This window comes from Lathyrus oleraceus, chromosome 6, assembly GCF_024323335.1.
Source record: "Lathyrus oleraceus cultivar Zhongwan6 chromosome 6, CAAS_Psat_ZW6_1.0, whole genome shotgun sequence".
Lineage (NCBI taxonomy): Eukaryota > Viridiplantae > Streptophyta > Magnoliopsida > Fabales > Fabaceae > Lathyrus > Lathyrus oleraceus.
The window spans coordinates 214,599,865-214,614,435 of NC_066584.1; the positions used below are offsets into that span (position 1 = coordinate 214,599,865).

The 14,571-nt window shown below is 41.1% G+C and overlaps 1 pseudogene; it reads right to left on the reverse strand.

The window, feature by feature from the left end:
- Positions 1-206: 206 nt before the first annotated feature.
- LOC127099372 (uncharacterized) lies at positions 207-306 on the reverse strand (annotated as a pseudogene).
- Positions 307-14,571: the final 14,265 nt, after the last annotated feature.

The following is a 14,571-nucleotide window of genomic DNA, read 5'->3' on the forward strand; positions in this document are numbered from 1 at the left end:
AAAAGTCTTTATCCAACTGGCCGACACCTTTAAATCTAAATGTGCTTCACCTGATGCGATTCGTTTAAGATTATTTCCTTTCTCCCTTAGAGATAGAGCACGTTCGTGGTTAGATTCACTTCCAACTAACTCAATAACTACCTGGGAAGACCTTAGGACAGTATTCCTTGCTAGATATTTCCCCCCTAGTAACACTGTTGTTCTTCGAAACCAAACAACTAGATTTACTCAAAACTAAGGAGAATCACTTTTTGAAGCTTGGGAGAGATACAAGGAGCTGTTAAGAGTCTGTCCATACCATGTCCTAGAACAACTGCTGATCTTTCATACCTTCTACAATAGACTCCATTATAACACAAAGATGAGCATTGACGCTGCCGCTGGTGGCGCGTTGATGAAAAAACCTTACCCTGAAGCTTGTGACCTAATTGAGGATATGGCCCAAAACCATTACCAATGGGGAACTGAACGAGCATCAGTAGAGAAAAAGGAGACCCAAGGTGGAATACATGAGATAAGTTCTATGGACATGATGCAAGCGAAAATGGATACTTTAGCCCTTAAGGTCGAACATATTTCTACAAACTCTAACATCGCAGCGGTAGTCCACACAGAGTGTGAACTTTGTGGATCTAAAGGACACGAATCGGCGGAATGTAACCTTTTGAACGACCTGAACACCGACCAAGTGAATTACGCCCAAGGTAACCCATTTTCAAACTCTTACAACCCTGGATGGAAGAATCACCCGAATTTTTCCTATAAAAACCAGAACCCTATCCAAAATTTTGCACCTCAAAGACCACAAGGTTTTCAAGCCCAAAAACCAAATCAATTTATGCATGTTATGCCCTAAAAGCCTAACCTTGAGAAGATCATGGAGAACTTTATATCAGGCCAGACTCAACAAAATAAGGAATTCCTAAACATGAACATTCACGTAAACAAACTGATAACGCAATTAGGGACTAAGGTTGATCAGATAATTACTCATAATAAGATGCTTAAAACCCAGATCTCACAGGTAGCACAAAACTAAGCCCCGTAAACTACACCTGGAGGACAATTCCCTGGACAACCTCAACTTAACCTTCGAGGGAAAGCTAACTCTATAACATTACGAAGTGGGACCGCTTACGAAGAGTCTTATAAACCAGCAATGAGCGAGTCCAAAGCTTCTAAAGAAAATATATCTACCAACCAAGGAGGGGAACCAGTGGAATCCAAAAAATAAACTGACCAAGAAGGAGAAGCCAAGGATAAAACTTACAAACCCCGACAAAGCAATGATAGAAGTGATAGAAAACCTTAACCCTCCTAAGACTGTTAGAGAAGTTCGAAGTTTTCTTGGACACACCAGTTTTTATCGACGCTTTATCAAAGATTTATCTAAAATAACAAAACCCCTGACCGGCCTTCTGATGAAAGACGTTGAGTTCATTTTCAATGAAAAAATGTATCGAAGCCTTTAATCATTTAAAACAAGCGCTAATTTCAGCACCCATTTTACAAACTCCGGATTGGACTCAACCTTTTGAAATAATGTGTGATGCTAGTGATTTCACTGTAGGAGCTGTTTTAGGACAAAGAAAAAATAAGAAATTACATGTGATATATTACGCTAGAACCCTAGATGTCGCTCAACTCAATTATATGACAATAGAGAAGGAACTCGTAGCTGTAGTTTTTGCAATTGATAAATTTAGGTCTTATCTTGTCGGATCTAAGATTATAGTCTATACAGACCATGATGTTATCTGTTACCTTCTAAGCAAAAAGGATGCCAAACATAGGTTACTCAGATGGATCCTTTTGCTACAAGAGTTTGACTTAGATATCCGAGACAAAAAAGGAACAAAAAACGTAGTTGCTGACCATCTTTCCAGACTAGAGCATTTAAAGCCAGACCACTTACCTATAAATGATGATTTCACCTATGACAGATTGGTAGCTAAGTTAGATACCGTTCCCCTCGGACTTGATAGAAGACTATTTCACCGAACATCTTACTGCAGGTTGTCGCAACTTGAAAAATACAGTGCGCGAAAAAAACAACCGGCGAAAGAAAAAGACAGAAGAGTCGCCACCGTGCGTTATTCATCCCAAAGGAGGGAAAGGAAACGCTCGAAGTAAACCTGAAAAAGGAAAGGACAATACGGGGTCTCGCAACCAAATCTTGGGTTCGGGAGTCGGTTATGCGAAGGGAAGGTATTAGCACCCCTACGCATCCATAGTATTCTACGGGATCCACTTTTGTGGTTTTCGTCTAAAGGGTGTGGGTTTACCTAATGTGTTTATTTACTAAAAAGGTTAAGAGAAATGACTCGCGCGGATGTCGCATCCACTGCATACGTATCTTATCTGAATATGAGAATCAGAGTCTTCGTAGCTCGGTTGACCTATGGGTTGGGGGATGTGTGCTCGCTAAGACATCGCGTCTTATGCCTACGTATCTCATCTGGAATGAGAATCAGAGCAAGCCGTAGTTCGGCTAACTACGGGGTTATGGAGTGGGTTTTGGATGAACGACGTTACTACGCAATCTACCGGATGCTCGACCTTTGGAGACTTACTCACCTGTAGTAGAAGGAGTAAACGTGTGTTATGGAGAAGAAAAATCAATGAAGGGTTTGTTTGCATTGTAGGAACGCGCATGCAAAAGGGTAATGAGGATAAGACCTCATAGCTCTTAACCCTGGAAAAATGAACCTGCATAAAGTAAACACAAAAACATTGCCTCCTATCGAGGTCTTCCAGCTAGGAAAGCAGTAAAATGCGGGAAAAATGTAAAAGTACCACACGGATAAAGATCCGAAGTAATAGCAATTAAAGGAACGATAAACCCTGAGATCCTTCCAAGCTAACATCATCAAAGAAAGTGGGTCAGTACAGGTAATCGGAATGAACCTCGAGGGGGTATCCCACAAATAAAGTGGGAAACCACGCAAGTTATCCCTGCAAACATCATGTGAGCCCTCACAAAAAAAACTCAACAAACAGGTTAGAGAAACAAAATAGGGTAACCAAGAGTTGCCCCTAAATCAAAATGTAACCACATGAATAATTCCATCAAAATTCACAAAAAAGCTCACAAAAAGCAACCAAGGGTAGGAGGCCTAAACCTCTTGTCAAACACATGCATCAAAAGGGTATCAAATTCACCCATAATACCTCATACATTTAGAGCATTAAAATTAAAGGCATAAAGATGATGGATATAGGGCAAACCTGATTGGAGAGCTTGATTGAAATTGAGTTGCACCCGTGAGGTTTACAAAACAATCTTTAGGGTTTATGTGAGGCAGAGGTGATTCTGTGTAGTTGAGTTCCCTTCAGGGTTTGGAGGCTGCTCTGAACTCTGTTAGTTCTTCTCTCACTATCTTTTTCCTCAGGGTTTTGTTCCAAGGAAACCTCAGAGTATTTTGCTTCCCTCCCTTTTTCTCTCCAGTGAATCTCCCAGTGTAACTCCAAGTGTGTTTTCCTCTACTGAAACTTCAGTATTTATAGACTGATTTTCGTGGGTAGTGGGCTCAAATGAGGGAGACCGAAGTCCAAAAAAATTTATTATATTTTATTTATTAATTTTATTTATTTATTTATTTTTAACTTCTTTTTTTTTTTTTTTTTTTTTTTTTTTTTTTTTTTTTTAAGTTTCTTTAAGGGTAAATTTTGGGGTATTACACAGGTGTGTGTGTGTTACTATTATTATGTTTTTTATTTTCTTTTTACTTTACTTTCTTTTTTTATTTTGTCATTTATCAAGCTTAATCAAAATAAAAAAGGCAACATGTTATATAAGCCTATTTACACCCCCTTTGCGAAATGAGGAAAAAGTTGTAGCCCAAGAGCATAGAACAAGCCCGACCCAAACAACAAGTTCGGATGCATGGCGGGCGCCATGGGGTCTGTACCATTTGCGGCACAAAATCCCTAAATTCCCCATTTTTTCCTTCTTCAACCTCTCAAAACCCATTTTTTCCTCCTTCCACCTCCATTGAAGTCCACGAAAATTCCCAACTTCATCATTCTAACTCCAACCCATTATCATTCCCAAACTTCACTCATCAATTTCCTCTACCAAAAACCCACTACAATCCCATTTTCATTTCCTTACCATAAAAACCCATTTTCTCTTCACTCACCATCAATGGCTGGAATAGAATTCAACAATATCATCCTTCGCGGAGGGAAACCTGGAGAGCGTCCAAACAAAATTTTACAGAAGTTGCAAACACGGGAAATTCTCTCCACCAGGTATGTAGATGAGGATTATTTGTATACTTTAGGGACATATCATAGTGTTTTTTCATATGCTACATAATTTAGGACTTCATGAGATTTTTGCTAATAAGGAACCCACGTATGATAGGCTGACCAGGAAACTTCCGAGTTCCCTAATTTACACCCTTCATCCTGGCACTTCTAGCGCGGTTCATACCGTATGTTTTAGAATGTTCAACGTTGAATATGAGTACACTACCGACACTTTAGCAGGTTTGTTAGGAATTCCATACGGAGAGGGTGCCATTTGTGAGACACCCTTAGATGCAGAATGGGCACTCGAAGCGTTTAACTTTTGGAGTAGATTATTGAATGTGGCTGCCACTTCTTTTGAAGGAATTTTAGCCTCCACTATTCATAACCCGGCCATCCGTATTTTTCGATATCTTTTGGCATGTACTATTTTTGGTCGGGAAAATTCTAATAAAGTAAATGCTCGCGAGTTGCTATTTTTACAGGGTTGCCTTACTAACCGAAGGATCAATCGTGTTCTTTTTATGCTTGCACATATGTCCGCCATTTTAAAAAAAGGAAGAACCATTTCTTTTGGTGGATTAATTACTTCTATTGCTAGAGCACAAAATCTCAACGCTGAGTTAGCTACCTTAGAACCGCTCCCTCACCGCACCATTAACTTGAAATTTTTGAAGGATAAGAAATTGTGCAAGTTGCGGCGAGCAAGCGGTTATAACCTCATGATCCATGGTGTAGCTATACCGAGTGTTGTTTTACCTTGCTCTCAGTGTACAGATGTGCGACATGCAAGGAGCTGAACATATGATCTCGATGCTCCACCTTTTATCGGTCATTTGCCACCTAATGTCCCTATGGACGATGGGCAAGGGATCGATGATGAGTATGACCGGCGCGACCAGTTCCCTGCTCATGATATTCCTACACACACTGCATCACTTGCACACAGTGCACCTTGTTCTTCTGACCATTTTGCAGGTACCACTCCCGATTTTTACATCATTGAGGAGATGTGGCGCGAGCACCTGGCTCGGGAAGAAAGGCGTGACGCCCTTCTAAATAACATAAACCAACAATTGACTGATAATATGAGTTTTATGGTAGCCTCCCAGCAGCGCACTGAGCAAGCACATCGGACTATCACGGAGTCCTTGCTTGCGATCACTAATGAGCAGCATCGCCAATAACAGGCTAATGAGCGGCACTTCGCACTTATCGAGGCCAACCAGGGGTCTCTCTTAGGTTGCTCTAGGCAGCTGCAAAAAGGTTTTAGCCGTCGTAGCAGAAGTCGTCGACCCAGGCATCCTGACCAGGGCAGTGACGGTGTCGGTGATCAGCCATTGTTCTCTCTCTTTCAGGTTACTCATACCCTATCTCATATCGAAACATTGAGGACAATGTTCGGTTTAAGTGTGGGAGGAGATTTTCATCGCTTTCCTTTATTTTCAGTATGTTTTGTATGTTTTAGTTTTTTGGTTTTCTTTCAATAAAATAACACGTGTTTGACGAGTCATCCGTGTGGTGTATCCGTACTTCTCCCATTTCTTTAGCCTTACCAAAAATTTTGTGAGCAAAGAAAACAATGTATTTTGAATATTCAGGTTATAAGACAGGTTTATGACAGGATGTAAAAGATTTGGGAAAACTTTTTCTAAAAATCAATATCATCTTGACACAATAGGCTTCATGATTATAAGAGTCGATCCCGATACCCCATATGTTGTGGCCCTAATTTTTGTTCCAAATAAGTCCTTAAGTAGTTTATCCTTGCAGTCAGCTCCGACTTAAGCATGCTCTACATAGGGGACCGATGAAAATAAGTGAATGATCATAAAAATTTCTGCTTTGTTCTCTAGTTGTATGAAATTTCGGGCTAGGTGACTCTCACACGGTCATTTAACCCAGCAAAATAAAGAGGTTTGCGAAACATGCCGAAAAATAAAAAATATATAATAATATGCCCATTGTTGGTTGGTTCAGAGGTATCTGGTGCTGAACTTGGTAGGGTGGATTACGATTCAATCCTCTACACCTACAATTGGGTTGAATAAAGGGGCTACACCAACTTATGTACCAGAACCCCATGCTTCAGATCATAATCACTAACCGGTTACCTTACTATGAGTATGTACAGATAACGGGCTTAATGTGATTGCACGTGAATGAAAATGACTTGAAGAAGATGAAAAGAAGGCCTAGGTATGGTGGGGTGATATGGATTGATTTGTATAGGAACGAAGCCTGTGACCGCATTTGCAGAAAATGTCACTACAATATCCTTAGTTCGATTCGTTAGTACCTATCGATACATTCCTTGAATGAAATTATACGCCTTTTTAGCCTTCAATTAACTCTAGTTGATACTGTTTATCTTGCATGAGCTATAAAGAGTTTTGCTTGAGGACAAGCAACGGTTTAAGTGTGGGAGAATTTGATCACACTGAATCACACCGCGTATTTGACTCAGATTACACATGTTTATTAGGTCTTTTTTATCATTTTGCTTGTGTTATGCTTTCTTTTAGGTTGTTTTCAGGTATTTAGCTCTTTCAGGACCTTTTTAGAAGAAACGAAGCAAAAAGACCAAAAAATTGGGGTTTTCGACAAGTATTGTACTCGTGGCGTTCTGCATAGCGACCGCTATAGGAGAAGCCATGACGCATCAACCCTCAACCAAGAGGAAACTGCCACGATCCCACGAACTTCCCCATTTACTCACATGGCGGGCGCCATGGAGGGGTGGAGGGCGCCACCTTTGAATCCAACATTCCCACTAAAGAGCAGTTGAAGGGCACCCTGGTCTTTTCATGCTAATGAGTTCCTCTATAAATAGGTCATTCTAGTTCACTTCCAAATCATCCAACTTAGTTTACAACACTAAGACTATAATATCATCTGTAAATACGGTAATCCGTCACATCGACGGGTTATCGCACCTTAGTGTAATTGAGTTGGAGCACTTTGACTTTTCCGTCATCTTTATTTTCAAAGTCAAAGGTTTATTTACTTCCTTGTACCAGATTTAAAGCCTCCGTTTGGAGAAGGTTCTAATTTAATCACCTTTTTATTTTACTTTCCAAGCCTTACTTTATTAAATTCCTTGCCATGCCTTACTTTATTTAATTTCTTGCCATGCTTTACTTTATTTAATTTCCTTCCATTGTCTTAACTTTATTTAATTTCCTGCCATTGTCTTTACTTTATTTAATTTTCTCACCATTATCTTTAATGCTCGTTTTTATTGTTTTACACGCCTTATTTGTTCTTCACGCCTTACATTCTAAACTTCTTTTCATCATGTTCAATATCTTTGTATTGTTTGTATTACCATGTCTGGCTAAATCTTTCAAAGGATAGAATCTAAGGATCACGGCTAAAGAGATGTTTCACACATTGCATCTGTAGAAATGCTTTAGGGGTTGTGTTGATTTTTAATTTGAGTTTTCTGAAACAAACTTGGTTAATTTCAACTACTCAAGGAGTGCGAAAGCACCCTAGCTTAGTTAACTAAGAATTTTTATCACTTTAAGGAAAAATGATTTTTGAAACTGTTTTCGGACGCGTTGATAGATTTAAAATCAGGAAACTCCTTTTGTAAACTTTCCGAATCAAAATCACTTTTCAACTAAACTTACGAGTCTTATTTCTTAAAAATAGGTTTACTACTTTAGCGTTTTGCGCACCTATTATATGTGACAATAAAAGGCCTTAATTTAAGGGTAAACTTGGTTCTGAATACGCGAAAGCGACAGTTCCTATTAAATGGATTCTTTTCAAGAGTAGAAAGTATTGCCCCATAAGTAGTTCTATTTAGACAATTGAAGCATCGTTTAACTGATGTGAAATACAATCAAGCCTATCTTTATCTGCATTGTATTTATCATTTTCTTTATTTACTATTATTTTGCAACAACAATATCTCATTTTTACCGCCTTAGATAAACATCGTAGCAATAGTAATCCATAGATTGACGATTTGGTCTCTGTGGGATCGATAATCTTTTTATTACTCTGACGCGATTCGTGCACTTGCGAATATAGCGATCATTGATCCAATTAAGTCTCATCAATATCAATGGAACTTAGGTGTTGATAAGGTGAAAACCATAATCCACCAAAATGGATGATTGACCTTGATGATGACTTGATCCATCCCTTGACCTTTGTGTTTTACTTGTGTGTGATCCCTTATGTGATTGTTGCAATCATGCATACATGCACATCATAACATTCATCACAAAAAATAAATTTCAAGGAACTGAGGTCTTATTTGCAAAGGTTTGCAGACCATGGATTGTTGACGAAGGAACACTAAGGAGAATGGTTTCAGACGTCCTGATTTCAAAGAGCTAAGGAAGGTATCATCTTTTGTATGAGATCCCTTGGACTTCAAGCAACGTCATGGGAAGCTTTTGTCTGTGTTATCTTGTTGTTTCGCGCAACAATCTCTAGCCTTCCTATATGAGGTTTACTTGCAGGACCGACTAAGGAGTCCCAGACTTAGTGTTTTGTGTGTATGGCTATTTGGTAAACAATGTTTCTGACTGGTTGAAAGGGTATAAACGAGACTCTTGACGAGTCAAGGAAATAATAAAGCTAAAATAACAGGTAGGAACGATAAACTACTGAAAGAAAGACGATAAACAGTAAAGTGAAAACGAGACAAAAGATAAGCTTTGCGAAGATGAAATGACTTGTAATTATAAAGTGGAGGCAAAATACATTGTTTGTGAGGAGAGTAACTTTTTTCTCGTAAACGCTTTGATACTTCAAGCTTTACCCCTACTGCAAATGTTCAAATTGTCACGTTTGAATTCTCAGCTAACATTGGCTTAAATACTAATTAGAAAGTAACCGTTAGGGTGTTACAAAGCCTTCTTGAGGTACCACGTGTCAGTCCACTTCCCTTGTGTCGACGCATAACTACCCACGACTTCTTTACGTGCCAATGTTCTCCTTCTTCACTCAAAACCTTTCGGCTTCGATCGAAGCTTGCCTGTATCGACTGACTATCTCTCACACCCTTCTATCGAGGAAATTCCGACGGAAGCCCCAGTTGAAATTGGCTTTTGCCTTAGCCGAAATTTTCCAGCTAACAAATTGCCCTCTGAAAAGGATGGCTTCCACATATGCGAGTCGATCGAGAAATTGGCCTTTTGACGTTCTATATTTCGGCTAGTTGTCTTGCCAGTACTCATGACTTAATACGTAATGATGACTTTTTTCGGCCGCACTATTTCCGAGACACTCAACCATTATTATCATCCATCCCTAGGTCACGGGATCTCAACCGAACCCCACTAACTCTTCAAATTACTCCCTATCCAGCCACTTTTCAGTCGCTTACTTGCTTGATTGTTCACCTTGCTTGGCTTATAAATAGAGTCTTCAGCTTCTTTGCATATTTCTCTGCCTCCATACTCGCGTACCCTTTTTCTCAAAAACTCAAAGACGCTTCTGCATTGCGTTTCCTTACAACATTTCCAAAAAACTTCAAGTCTTTACCTTCTTCTTCAACAACTTCTTCATCTCTCACGAAAGAAAACATCTCTTATGGTATTGGCCATAACACCATTACCTTCAATCTTACTGCTAAAGAAGGGATGAAAAGTACTCCTCAACCTTCATCGTCTGATGAAATGATTCTCAAGAACTGGCAAAACCAATTGGTGATCCCGTTCGTGGAGGACAAAAAGCTACTGGCTTTCCACGGTCCCTTTGTTGATGCCAAATCTTCCCTAACAAAGGTGGCACCCTTCTTTCCTGGGTATCAACCCGCTATGCCTCCTGCTTTCGACAGATCCGTCGCACTCGATGTCAGGTTCATGGAGACAAAAGCTAGGGTTTTTCGTTTCATGCCCACTCCTGGCAACAAGGAGTACTTGGCGTGGCTTAGCAAAGTCCAGGACAAAAGTCATGACCAGTGGAGGAGCGTTGGGAAGGTTCGACCAACACCTTCAGCTGCCATGTGGGATGCTGACGCCTACTCTCTTCGACGTGGCGGAAATGACTGGACTTTCACCCTTGGGGGAGACCTTCGACCCAACTTTGTTGATAGAGAATACCTTCATATTTGATCAGGGCCAACCTCCTGAATTACATTGAAGACCATCACAACAAAGATTCTATCGAAGTGTCTAATGAAGAACACATAGCTTTCCTCACCCTGTGGCTCTCTTATTATGTCTTTTGTTTCGGGTCCGTGTAGATAGCCAAGAGTTACATTTCCCTGGCGATTCAGATACATGAGGGTCCACAAATATCATTGGGAAAACTTCTGCTGGCTTCTTTGTACTAGGCCCTGGGGTTGGCAACCTTGAAGCTGAAACTCCTCACCAACACCCCCAAATCTCTAAATTTGTCAGGTCCTTTGTGGATCCTGCAACACTGGCTAAACTCTACCTTCGAGTATCAACTGGGATGCATCATGTCGGAGTGTCTTAGGCGACTGAACGAATACCGGCCAATCGAAGGGGCCAGATTAGCTATGACAACCTGTGAGGAAACCCCAAATGCCAGCATCTTCATGAAATATCTAAACATATTTATTGAAGTGGGCAAGTTCGCTCCTGGTATGGAGGTGTTTGTTGACATAAATTTTGTCCCAAAATGGTTCAAGGATCCCTTCCCTGGAAGGTCTCCCATAACTGCAGCACAGTCGAACGCTATATGGAGGGCTTTTTTGTCCCTAACTTTGTTGTCTTATAGGATTGAACCAGAGTCGAAGGGATTCGGCTTCATGAGCCACCAGCTGAACCTTGTCGCCTGTCAACTTGGGCTGAGCTAGATGGTCCCAAAGTCTCAGGTATCTCATGATACCGACATCATTTGGTCTGGTCAATCGCTAACGGCTGATGACCACAAGGTCCGTCTTTGTTTCTGTCGATCCAACAACTACTATGAACTCCCAGTTTTTCGATTCCAACAATCTTTCTTAACGACCACTGAGTTTGATGACTGGTGGACCTCTTACTATAATCGCTCCTTTTCCAAAGACCAATTCCTCCAGAACATGGTCGATGCGCTCTCCACCCTCGCTGGAGAGATACAACCTCCGCCCTCGTCTGTTATTGCTCCCGACCCAAAAATCTAAAAGCCCGACGTTGACGAAGCCCCTAAAAAGGTACATGTACACTGAAATAGTTTTATTTATTTGGTGTGCTGCCAATCTAACGGTTTTTTGCTGTTTAGGGTCGAAAGAGGGTTGCTGAACCGCCTCTGGCTAAACCTCTGAAAAAGCAACGGGTGCCTTTGACCCCTCCTCCACAAGTATGACCCATTCTTTTTGCAAACCAATTTTCTACTAATACTTTTTCTCCTTAACCACTTCTTTTTATGTCTCCATATTTAGGTGCTTGAAGAGGCACCTGCAGAGGAAGACGAAGATTCAGAAGGGAGTGCACACTCCCATATTTTCTCCCTGTTGAAAGCTCCACCCATGACTCCACGCACTCCTACGCGCGCGGAAGAAGGCTCCGCCCCAAAAAATCCTGACCAAGGTGGCTCCTAGGGCTTCCCCGACCATCCAAAAAGAAGCCAAAAAGGTTCTCACCCCTGGGGTTCCAGAAAGGACTCCTACTGCTTCGCCTCCTGTCGATCTCCAGGTACTGGCTCATACTTCTCTCCCCATACATGGGATTCTTTTTGCTTTGTGATCTAACACTTGTATTTTTTCAGGGACCAGTGGGCTCCCCGATTGAGTTCGAGACCGAAGTCAGGGATTCGACTGAACATCCCCCCAACGATGTTTCCTTAAGCCCACAACAACAAGCTGAATTTGAACATGATTCTCTTGCGACCTCTCAAACTCCTTCTTCTCTGACACCTTTAAACGCGAACGTGGCTGATGAAAATGGCAATGGCCAACCTTCCTACTCTGGGTGACATAAGGCTCATCAAACACTGGAATCCTGTAGAGGCTTTAAGAAAACTTCAACAAATTCGTTGGTTATCGACTGACGCACCACCTCCATCAACTGCTATCAGTGATTCCTTAGAGTTTCATGCCGAGGTTGTCTTCATCCTTTAGTAACTGAAAGTGTCACTCTGTGACGATGGATTTTTGAAATGTCTTAAAAAACATGGGGGAGGTCTCTTGTGATATCTTCAAATTTCTCGACTCTCTGGCCTTTCGCGACCCTTTAGCCTCAATGGTGAAGTATTTTGTCGAGTTTTAGGCTTTCTTCACTCAATTCACCAAGGAATTGAACCTCCGACAAAATGTTGACTTCCAACTAAACCTGAAACTTAACGAGGCGAAGATCGAATGGGACTCCAGTGAGGCTTGTGAACGAGAACTTGATGAGTTCAAACACAAGAAAGAAGAGCGTCTCCGTCAGCGGGAAGTCTTTGATCAACAAATCTCTAATTACCAAGCCAAAGTCACGGAGCTTCACAAAATTATTACCCAAATGGAATTGCAAAAGGCTTCTTTGGAGACTGACGAAGGGATCCTAGAGCAGGAGGCAATCGACAGTGAGGTCTTGAGAGGGGTGTCTCATGGGGAGAGAGCCCTCAAAATTGAAGCTGATATCAAGTATCTATGCGGGAAGAAAATCCCTCTGGATAATAGGATTAATCATGAGATGGTTGCGTTTGAGGATTTCAAATCTAGGTTCCCCATTTAAACTTCTCTTCAATTATTGTAGGTTTGTCGACCATTTTTGTAATGTTCCCCTGGGACACTTTTTTAACAATTAATGAAACTTATGTTTGGATCTGTATTTCATATATCATAGGTTTGTATTTCTTCAAATATTTCCCATTTATTCTTAAGACCCTTTGATCCCCATCAAGTTCTTCGATTTCATACGCATTATTATTGTATGTTCGAGTTACTCGAAATGGTCCTTCCCATTTTGGTGACCACTTACCTAGGGTTCGATCCCGACGATCCATGGGCAAAATTAATTTCCACACGTAATCATTATCAAAAAAGTTTTTTCCCGTTACTTTTCTATTGTAAACCTTAGCTACGTGTTCCTTTTGTTGGATCATCATTTGAACCGCAACCAACCTTTCTTCGTCTAAATCAGCCAACTCATCGAACATCATATTCTAGTATTTCTCTAATTGAAGATCATTTTGACGCTGGACACTGACGTACTGTAAACATATCTCTGTCGGCAATATGGCATCGTGACCAAACATTAGTCGAAATGGTGTCGACTTCGTCGCCTCTTTGGGGGACGTTCGACACGCCCATAGAATTTGATCCAAAGTCTTGTGCCAATTCTTTGGCTTTTTACAAATGTGCTTCTTAATCAGACTTTTTATAACTTTGTTGGCTGCTTCCACTTGGCCATTTTCTTGTGCATAGTAGCGTGTAGAGGTAATCAATCTGAAACCTGTCTCGCCGGAAAATTCCTGCATCTTTTATCCCACAAACACTTACCCTTGATCCGTCGTAATGGTTTCCTTGATACCAAACCTATACACGATATGTTTCTGAATAAATTCAATCACCGCCTCTTGGTCCACCTTTATCAAAGGGATAACTTCGACCCATTTGGTGAAGTAGTCTATCCCGACTAGGATAACTTTTGTTGCTTCGACGAAGCCGGTCGGATTTCTCCAATGATGTCCAAAGCCTACCCCCTAAAAGGCTATGGTTTGATAATGGCATGCAACTCACTTGTCGGAATGTGTTGGATACACGCATGCCTTTGAAATTCCTGACATCCTTTGGCAAACTCGACACAATATTTCAACATGCTGGGCTAGTAAACCCCTTGTCGGAACAACAACCATTTCATTTTATGGCCTGCTTGGTGGGTGCCATAGGCCCTAGTGTGCACTTTGTAGATGGCCAATTATGCATCGGTATCTCCCAGGCACTTGAGTAGTAAACCTTCTAGTGTCTTCTTTAGTAATTCATTGCTTGACCACCATAGCTCAAAGCCCTATATTTGGTTTTCCTACCAGTACTTCCAATTAGATTCTCCATCTAGTCGATGATCGGTTTTCTCCAATTTGTCGGCGATCAACTGTTGATAGAAAAAAGTTCATGTTCCCATGCCTCTTCGCTCCACGGGTTTCTTGACACTCTTCCTCGGGCTCTTCATCGCGACTGATGTTCTCGTCCAGGACGTCCTCTGTTGGGAGCGTACTTGACACCATTCTTCCTCGAACCTCGATCATATCTTGTAACCTCGACTTAGACATCTTATATCCTGAAGCGACTTGGGCCAACTCGTTGGCCTTTTGGTTCTCGTTCCTGGGCACATGTCTTATTTACGCAACTTCGAAGTGTTCTAGTAGCCGCGTTGCAGTCACAAAGTATTTCAGTAGACTCCCCTTGATGCACTTATATTCGCA